The following is a 9,431-nucleotide window of genomic DNA, read 5'->3' as shown; positions in this document are numbered from 1 at the left end:
CCTGCAGCGCCCTTGGTCTAGTCTGCTGCCTCTACTTTCCTGTTTCACCATTCTTGGAATAGTGTTTTGTTAAGTTTGCACAATTCCACCCACTGGGGGTGTATTCGAACTATATTGACTGCCGGCCTGTTTGGGGCCTTATGTGTAAATATAATTATGCATGCGTTTGGCTTTCCCTTATTCTTTGCTTGTCATCCTTCGGCTGTTTCCTTTGCCGCCCTCCCTTGGTTGCCGCCTTCCCAGCCGGCCAGCTGCTCTGCAATCTGTGGCTGGGGAAGTGCTTGGGAGGGCAAGTACTCTAGCTTTGTTGGATTATAGCGAAGTGATTCGGAGGCCGGCTAGCCGGCTGTTTTGACAGCCGGTAGGCGTGGTTGGAGGCCGTCTTTGCGTTATATAAGTTCGTTAGTCCTTCGCCGTTTTTCGTGTGGGCATCCTTTCTGCCTTTGGCTCTTGCCAGTCGGACAGTCGGTTCTTCGAGCTGCGACTTTCAACAAGAGAGGGCTCGGGTGCCGGCACACTACTTCTCTGACTTCAGGTAGAACTTTTAATATAACTTAAGGCGGCAAGTCCCCGGGCCGACTAGTCGAACCCGGTGCCGGACAGAAAATCAAATGTAATAATACATTCATGAGTATGACGCTCGTCATTTATAGATAAAGGAGGGCAGTCCCCGAGTGCTCCTCGGGGGACCCATTTATCTCATATTTAATAAAAAACGGTAGCATGGTACATACTGCTTTCAACTGTAAAATCTTCTCAGGAGGTTCGCGTTCCATGGTCGCTCCGACTCCTTGCCGGAATCATCCCTCTTGCGTGCTCTTGGTTTTTGTGCGTCGATCAGGTAGTAGGAGTCGTTGCCTAGTGCCTTGCTGATGACGAAAGGGCCTTCCCAAGGGGCCGAGAGCTTGTGCTGGCCGGCTGTTCGCTGGATCAGCCGAAGCACAAGGTCGCCCTCTTGGAAAGATCTTGGCTTGACCTTTCGGTTGTGGTAACGGCGCAAACCCTGCTGGTAGATGGCGGACCGGCTGAGTGCTAACAGCCGGCCTTCTTCCAGCAGGTCGACGCCGTCTTCTCGCGCTTCCTTGGCCTCCGCCTCCGTGTACATGGTGACCCGAGGCGAGTCGAACTCGATGTCAGTTGGGATGACAGCCACGGCACCATATACAAGGAAGAACGGAGTGAAGCCAGTTGACTTGTTTGGGGTAGTACGCAGACTCCAGAGGACAGCCGGCAGATCATCGAGCCAGCAGCCGGCCGATCGCTCCAGTGGTACGACCAGTCGGAGCTTGATGCCGGAGAGGATGAGTCCGTTTGCTCGCTCGACCTGGCCGTTTTACTGCGGGTGGGCAACGGACGCTAAGTCCAGTCGGATGCCCTGTGTCGCGCAGAAACGTGCCAGTGCTCCCTTGGCAAAATTTGTGCCGTTGTCTGTGATGATGCTGTGTGGCACACCATACCGAGTAGTGATGTCTGCGATGAATGTCATGGCAGTCGGCCCGTTCACCTTCTTGATCGGCTTCGCTTCAATCCACTTGGTAAATTTGTCCACGGCGACAAGAAGATGTGTCATGCCGCCGCGGGCTGTCTTGAATGGGCCCACCATGTCCAGCCCCCAAACGGCAAAGGGCCAGGTGAGGGGGATGGTCTTGAGTGCAAAAGCCGGCAGGTGTTGCTTGGAACTGAAGACTTGGCATCCTTTGCAGCATTTGACTATCTCTTTGGCGTCTTCCAAAGCAGTCGGCCAGAAGAAACCATGGCGGAAAGCTTTGGCCACAAGTGATCTTGAGGCTGCGTGGTGGCCGCATTCGCCTTGGTGGATATCCTTGAGGATTGCTACACCTTTCTCTAGCTCGACGCAGCGCTGGAAGACTCCAGTGACGCTGCGCTTGACAAGTTCTCTGTTTATTATTGCATATGCTCCGGCTCGGCGTTGCACTAGTCTTGCCGAGATCTCATCAGTCGGCAGCTCTCTGTTGACTAGGAAGTTGAGGATGGGCTGGGCCCATGATGGAGCTGTGACTTCTTCTACTGTTAGTACGGCCACTGTGACTCGGGTGGGTGGGTTGGGTGGTGGAGAGTTGGAGTCGGCCACCGCTTCTTGTGTCGCTGCAGTCCCCGGGCTGACTGCTGCAGTCCCCGGGCTGACTGCTGCAGTCCCCGGGCCGGGCTCTGAAGTCCCCGAGCCAGGTGCGACTACGGCAGTCCCCGGGTCGCTTGTCGAAGTCCTCGAGCCGCCTGCTGGGTTCCTCCAGTCGGATCTGGCTGCGTCAGGGGCGGGCGGTACGAAGATAGAGTCAGATTCTGGAGACGGCTTGAGGAGGCGCTGGAGAGAGACACCGGTTGGTATAGCCTATTGGGTGGAGCCGATCCGTGCCAGGGCATCTGCTTGGTCGTTGTGGGCCCGTGGCACGTGAAGGAACTCGCACCCTTCAAAGTATCCACTAATCTGCTGGACGAGGAATCGATTGCTCGCCATGTTTGCATCCTTGGCGTCCCAGTCGCCAGACGACTGCTGGACCACCAAGTCCGAGTCGCCATAACACATGATCTGGCGTATGCCGAGCTCTTTTGCTAGCCGGAGCCCGTGTATGAGCGCCTCGTACTCAGCCACATTGTTGGAGGCGGCAAAATGGATTTGCAGCGTGTATCCTAGCTTGTCGCCTTTGGGAGAGGTGAGGACGATGCCGGCTCCCAAGCCGGTGCGCATCTTGGACCCGTCGAAGTGCATCCGCCAATGAGTAGAGTCGGGAGCCGGCGGTAGGTACTGGGTCTCGACCCAGTCGACGAGGAAGTCGGCCAACGCTTGGGACTTGATGGCGGTGCGGGGCTGATAGAAGATTGTGTAAGGCGCAAGCGCAATGGCCCATTTAGCTACCCGGCCAGATGCATCCCGGCTGCCTATGATCTCGGCAAGCGGGGCGGTGCACACGACCGTGATGGGATGCTCTTGAAAGTAGGGCTTCAGTTTCTTGGCGGCGAAGTATACTCCATAGCACATCTTCTGGTAGTGTGGGTAGTTCTGCTTTGAGCTGGATAGTACTTCGCTTAGATAATATACCGGCCTCTGGACTAGCTGGGCTCGGCCTTCTTCTGGGCGCTGGACCACGACGACTGTACTGACCACTCGGCTAGTTGCAGCAATGTAGAGGAGCATGGGCTCCTTCTCAGTCGGCGCCGCCAGGACAGGTGGAGTGGTCAGCATCTTCTTCAACTCATGGAAGGCTTGGTCTGCTTGGTCATTCCACTAGAAATGGATGGATTTCTTCATGAGTCGGTACAGGGGGAGAGCCTTCTCTCCTAGCCGGCTGATAAAGCGGTTTAGGGAGGCCAGGCACCCGATGAACTTCTGAACGTCTCACAACTTGGTGGGAATCTCCATTCTTTCAATGGCCTTGATCTTCACAGGGTTGCACTCAATGCCGCGTTTGGAGACCAGAAAGCCTAGTAGCTGGCTGGCTGGTACTCCGAACACGCATTTCTCGGGGTTGAGGTTGATCTGGAATCGGCGCAAGTTGGCAAATGTTTCTTTGAGGTCTTCCAGCAGGGTGCCGCGCTTTTCTTCTTCACCACAATATCGTCTACGTAGACGTGGGCATTTCTTCCGAGTTGCTTGAGGAGGCATTTCTGCATGCAACACTGAAAAGTGGCACCGGCATTCCTCAAGAAGAATGTCATAGTCAGGTAACAGAAAGCTCCGAAGGGTGTGATGAAGGCGGTCTTTAGGCGGTCTGCTGGGTCCAACTTAATCTGGTGCTATCCTGAGTAGGCATCCAAAAAACTCAGCAGCTCGCATCCGGTTGTGGAGTCTATTACTTGATCAATCCGCGGCAGAGCAAACGGATCTTTGGGGCAGGCCTTGTTGAGGCTAGTGTAGTCTATACACATACGCCATTTGTTATTCTTCTTCAACACCAAGACTGGGTTGGCAAGCCACTCTGGGAAAAACACTTCCATAATGAAGCCGGCGGCAAGGAGCCGGGCTATCTCTTCTCCTACGATTCTTCTCTTCTCTTCTGACAGTCTGCGGAGGGGCTGCTTGATCGGCTTCGCGTCCGCTCGGACGTGTAATTTGTGCTCGGCGAAATCCTTCGGAACACCCGGCATGTCCTTTGGGGACCATGCAAAAATGTCTGGATTCCCACGGAGGAAGTCGACGAGCTCTCCTTCCTATTTACTGTCCAGATTTGTACCAATGACTGCAAACCTCTCCGGGTTCTCCGGGTCCAAAGGTATCTTCTTCATCTCCTTGGCCGGCTGGAAGGAGCCCTGCACATCATATTCCTTGGGGTTGGGGGACAAGGCCGACTGCTTGCCGGTCATGGCCACAACTCGATCCAGCATCTTCTTCTCTTCTGCCACTACGATGGACTCGGCCAGTCGGCTGCTGGCTGCAGCGCACTTGATGGACTTCTTGTAGTCGCCGACCACTGTGATGATCCCCTTTGAGCTCGGCATCTTCATCTTCAGGTAGGCGTAGTGGGGCACAGCCATGAACTTGGCTAGAGCAGGTCGGCCGACAAAGTGTGGTAAGGGCTTTCCAGACCCACTACCTCGAACCAGATCGCTTCTCGGCAAAAATGATCCTTGTCTCTGAAGAGAACATCCATCTTGATCTTGCCGATCGGGGAACAGGACAGGCCGGGTACAATGCCATGGAAAACGGTCCGGCTCGGCATGAGTTTCTTCGCCTTGAGGTTCAACTTCTCCATGGTGTCGCGGTACAGTATGTTGATACTGCTCCCGCCATCAATCAGAACGCGGGAGAATCGGGCAACCCGCCTCTCTGTTGCGAGAGTGACATCCAACACCAATGCATAGGAGCCAGGGGACGGCATCACCTCTAGGTGATCGGCCTGGCTCCAATTGATAGGCCTTTCGGACCAATGCATGAACTCTGGGCTGCTGGAGGCGACTGCGTTGACCTCTTGGTGCTGTCGGCGCCGGCTGCGCTTATCTTCAACCTGGCTCGTGAAGACGACGTAGGCGGCGTGCTCATCAGGGAACTCATCTTGGATGGCTCCGACTGCTGGTCGAGCAGCCGGCTGCTGGGGGGTTGGAGGTGGCGGGCCGGGAGGCGGAGGCGGCACCAGCCCCTCGCCCTTGGAGATCCGGGTGAGCCAGTGGCACTTTCGGGTCGTGTGGTTGGACGGCTTCGCGCCGCTGTGGAACTTGCAGGGGCATCGAGAGTCTGCTTGTAGGAGAAGGCCGGCTGCCAAGCCGGCCTGCCGCCCTTCTTCTTGGGAGCGGGCCGTTCTTCGGGCTGCTCGTCTTCGACCGTGGCCACCTGCCGACTAGTGGAAGGTGGCATAGGGGCCTTGCGCTTGTGGTCGTTCTGGTAGGGGCGCCGATTGGAGTTGCCAGCCGGCGTCTTAGGAGCCGGAGCGAGCACCTTCCCAGAGGCGCCTACTCGGAGCTCGGTCTTCATCGAGGTGTCAGCTGTGGCGTACTTGTCTGCAATGACCAGCAGCTCGTCGAGGGTAGCCGGCTCATCGCAGAGGAGTCAGTGCTTGAGGAGGGTGCCTTCTCGGCACCCGGCGGTGAAGTATTTGATGGCCTGCACCTCGTGCACCCCCTCGCAGGAGTTGCGGAGCTCGGCCCACCGCGTGAGGTAGTCGCGGGTCGACTCGTCGGGCCCTTGGACGCATAGGGAGAGCTGGCGGGGCTTGGGAGGCTGCTTGTACGTGCTGGTGAAGTTGCGGACGAAGACTTCCGTGAAGTCCAGCCAGCTGTTGACGCTGTAGGGCTTAAGGCTGTTGAGCCAGGTGCGTGCCGTGCCTTGCAGCATGAGAGGGACGTACTTCACGGCTACGCGCCTGTTGCCGTTCGCTATACTGACAGCGGTGGAGTAGTCGATGAGCCAATCTTCCGGCTTCACGGAGCCGTTGTACTTGGGCGTGTCTCTAGGGAGCGAAAACCCTTTGGGGAAGGGCTCGTCGCGGATGCGGGGGCCAAAGCATGGCGGGCCGACATCGTCTTCTTCTTCTAGCGCCAGGGATCGAGCTAGGCGGTCGATCCGGTGGCGGGCGTCGTTCTCGCCGACTCCTTCGTGGTGGCCTAGTCGGCCACCGAGAGTCGGATGTGTGACAGGTGGCGGGGTGGGATATCTCTCCCCCCGAGGCGGGGGAGGAGGCGGATTGCCTTGGCGCTCCACTGCTCGAGGGCGGCCTTCCGCGTCGCGCTCGATGGTGATCCGGGTCCGGCTGCGGCTAGCAGCCGGCTCCTTGTCTTTCCTTGCGCGGGCGCCGCTCGCAGTCGGCGATCGGGATGTCGCGGCGTGCTCTCGGCGTGGGGGAGGACTCTCAGCGCGGGCGCCGGCTTCATGCCATTCTGCGGCCGCGTCGATCAGCTGCTGGATGCGCCTTGTCATGTAGGGGAGCTCATCAGCCCTCAGCCCATTTAGCTCTTTAGCGGCCGCCTGAGCGGCTCGTAGATTCTCGAGCGGTGTGGCATAGACGGGGCGGTCTGCCCCCAGCATGCTGGCGATGGCCGCGCCGCGCTTCTTGACGAGGCCGGCTCGGCTCGGCCCGCCATGAGGCGGCGTACCGAAGGCGGCGCGGTCGACTTCGTGCTGGTGAGCCTCGGTGAGGCGTCTCATGGAGGCTATCTTCTGGCCCTCCGCAAAGAGGGCAAGGCGGCGTGCCTCCAGGGTCTCGGCGTCGGCGTTGGCCGGGATGGGGACGGACAAGTCATGCATCGCCGCTTGTAGGGCGTCGTCGGCGTTCTCGCCTGAGTCGGCGACGTGGATGATGACCAGCACTTTAGTGACAGCGCTGCTGCCGCTGTCAGCTTGGGGGAGAGGGTCGTTGAAGACTACCACGTCGGAGGGGTAGGCGTCGAGCGATGCCGTGCCGGAGTTGACAAGCATCGGGTCGGTGGAGCCGACCGACTCCAAGTCTACAGCAAGCTCGCTGGAGACGTGAAGTTGGTTGAGGAGGTTGACGAGGCGACTCTCGGGGTAGTCCATGCCCGCGTCGGACGCGGGCTCGTCGGAGATGTGAGTCTCGCCAAGAAGATCGGCGAGGTAGCTCGCTGCGCAGGCATCGTCTACGCCTTGCAGCGCGTCGGGGCAAGCGCCATCGGGTGAAGCAGGCTGGCTGCGCTCGCGGGGGTGGAAAAGGGTTCCCGTCCAGAACAGGTCTCCGGACGACGGTGCACCTGGCCCCACGGTGGGCGCCAAATGTCGGGTGGTAGGTGCGACATATGCCAGCGGATGTCTTATCATTGTGGGAGCCACTAAGACGTCGCCGGTGCCTGGAAACGGGATGAGGCGAAGGCATGCGCGCCGGCGGATCTTACCCAGGTTCGGGGCTCTCCGTGGAGATAACACCCCTAGTCCTGCTCTGCGGGGTCTCCGCATGATCACTAGATCAATACAAGTAGCTACAAGTGCTCCTTGACCTGTCTGGCTAGAGGAAGAAGAAGGGCAAGGCTAGCTCTCCTTTTCTCTCTATGTGGTGTGTGAAACTCTATGAGATCAACCCTTTGCATGGGTGTCCCAGGGGGTTTATATAGGCCTACCCCCCAGGGGTACAATGGTAATCCGGCTGGGCGTGGGTCCCAGCCGTCAGTGTCCGTGTTCGCCGGCTTCTCCGCCGGCCATTGGGGGCCCGCCGACTGGTGGGTCCCGCCGGCTGCCGGCCTCTTGGCCGACAGGCCGGCCCCATCGCTTGGCGGCCTTGTCGGCGGCTGGTTACTGTTGCCTCGCCCCTGATGACGAGGGCTTTGTTGAGGTAAGCGTGGCTACAGTGCCGCCGCCTTGCGGGCTCTCATTGTAGCCTCACCTCGTCTTGTCTCCTTAATGAGGCACATGTTTCGAGGGATGGAGGTAGCCGGCTATTGGGAGCCGGCTACGCCCCCAGCCGACTAGGGGAGGCCGGGCCGCCTTCGAGCGTCTCTCTGGCTAAAGGGGCCCGCCGCCCGCGGGCCGTACTGGCGCTTGTCGTGGGTGACGTTGAGGTCAACATGGCTACAGTGCCGCGCCGGACGGGGGATGGCTGACCCGCACGGCGCCCTGTGGCCATGCCGGTTCCGGGATTCGGGGATAGTGGGCTGTACTGCGGCCATGCCCCGTCTTATCAACGTTATGTGGATGCAGTCTTGGTGGGTGCAGTCTTGGCCGGCTTCTGGGAGTCGGCTCTCTTCATGGCCGGCTTCTGGGAGTCGGTCCTCTTGGGGCCGACTTCCTGGAGTCGGCCATCTCGTAGCTTTCTTTGGAGGAGGTTTCTGAGGTCGGGTCGCCTTCTGGTAGTCGGCCCTAGGGATAGCTGGCCGGAGGAAGGCGGCTCCATGCTCTGGATGCTTGCAGGCTCGAATGGCCTGACAATTTTTGAAGAACCAGGGGGAGTCGGTTCGGCTACCCGTGGCCATTTACTCCGATAAAACCCCTTACAAACCGGACCCTATCGCAAGAACCCTCGTGGTTTCGATAGGGAAACGTGTCCCCTTGTGGGCCAAACGATAATCACTCCCTCTTCTAGCCTCGTATTTTCTTCTGCACGCGACACGGAACAACTGGAGATTTGCGGTGAACTTTGAAATTATTCAGGGTTCGTTTGACCTTTTTTATTCATTAATTGAGTTTTCTAGGCATTTAATGTCCATCATTCAAATCCGAACTACAAATACATGCTCCAGTGCACCAAAATGGCTAGAAAAAAGTACATGTGTCCTTGGGGTGCATGTTTAGGTCCCATGGAACGAATGAGAACGAATTCAACCGTCTCGCCGTCCTGGCCTGGCCACAAACATTGCGAATCTCGGTTTTTAAATGTCTATAAATCCAAAACCCACCAGGAAATCATGAAACTTGGCATGGTGTCACTACATGGTATATATAATTGTCCAATTTGGGTGAAGCTATATTACAAACCTTTTACAAACCGGAGCCTGTCGCAACCCTCGTTGTTCCGGTAGGGAAACATGCCCCTCTTGTGGGCGAAACGATAATCGATGCCTCTTCTTGCCTTGAACTTTGTTTTCTACAGGCAACATAGAATAACAGGAGTGCCGGGCTGAAATTTGAAACTGTTCAGGGTTTGTTTGGCCATTGTATATATATTACTAATTACTAAGTTTTCTATGCATTTAATGTAGACCATAATTCAAATTTGAACTACAACCACATGCTCCAGTGAAGCAAAATGGGTGGGAAATCATACATGTGTCATTGGGTGCATGTTTAGGTCTCGTTTAAGGAATGAAAATGAATTACAAAATTGTCGTCGTCCTGAAACAATGAGAATCTCAGTTTTTAAATCCCAGTAAATAAAAAAGTCACCCAAAAACATGAAACTTGGCATGGTTTCATGACCTAGCACATATATGCGGTGGTAAAAAAATCGTCCAGTTTGAGAAGAGGCGCACACATTAGTAGCCAACAAAGTCCTTTTTGAAACAAAAGACACATTAATATCGCAAACGGTTGTATTATA

This window comes from Triticum aestivum, chromosome 5D, assembly GCF_018294505.1.
Source record: "Triticum aestivum cultivar Chinese Spring chromosome 5D, IWGSC CS RefSeq v2.1, whole genome shotgun sequence".
Lineage (NCBI taxonomy): Eukaryota > Viridiplantae > Streptophyta > Magnoliopsida > Poales > Poaceae > Triticum > Triticum aestivum.
The sequence above is the reverse complement of the archived record's forward strand: the minus strand, read 5'-3'. Positions refer to the sequence as shown.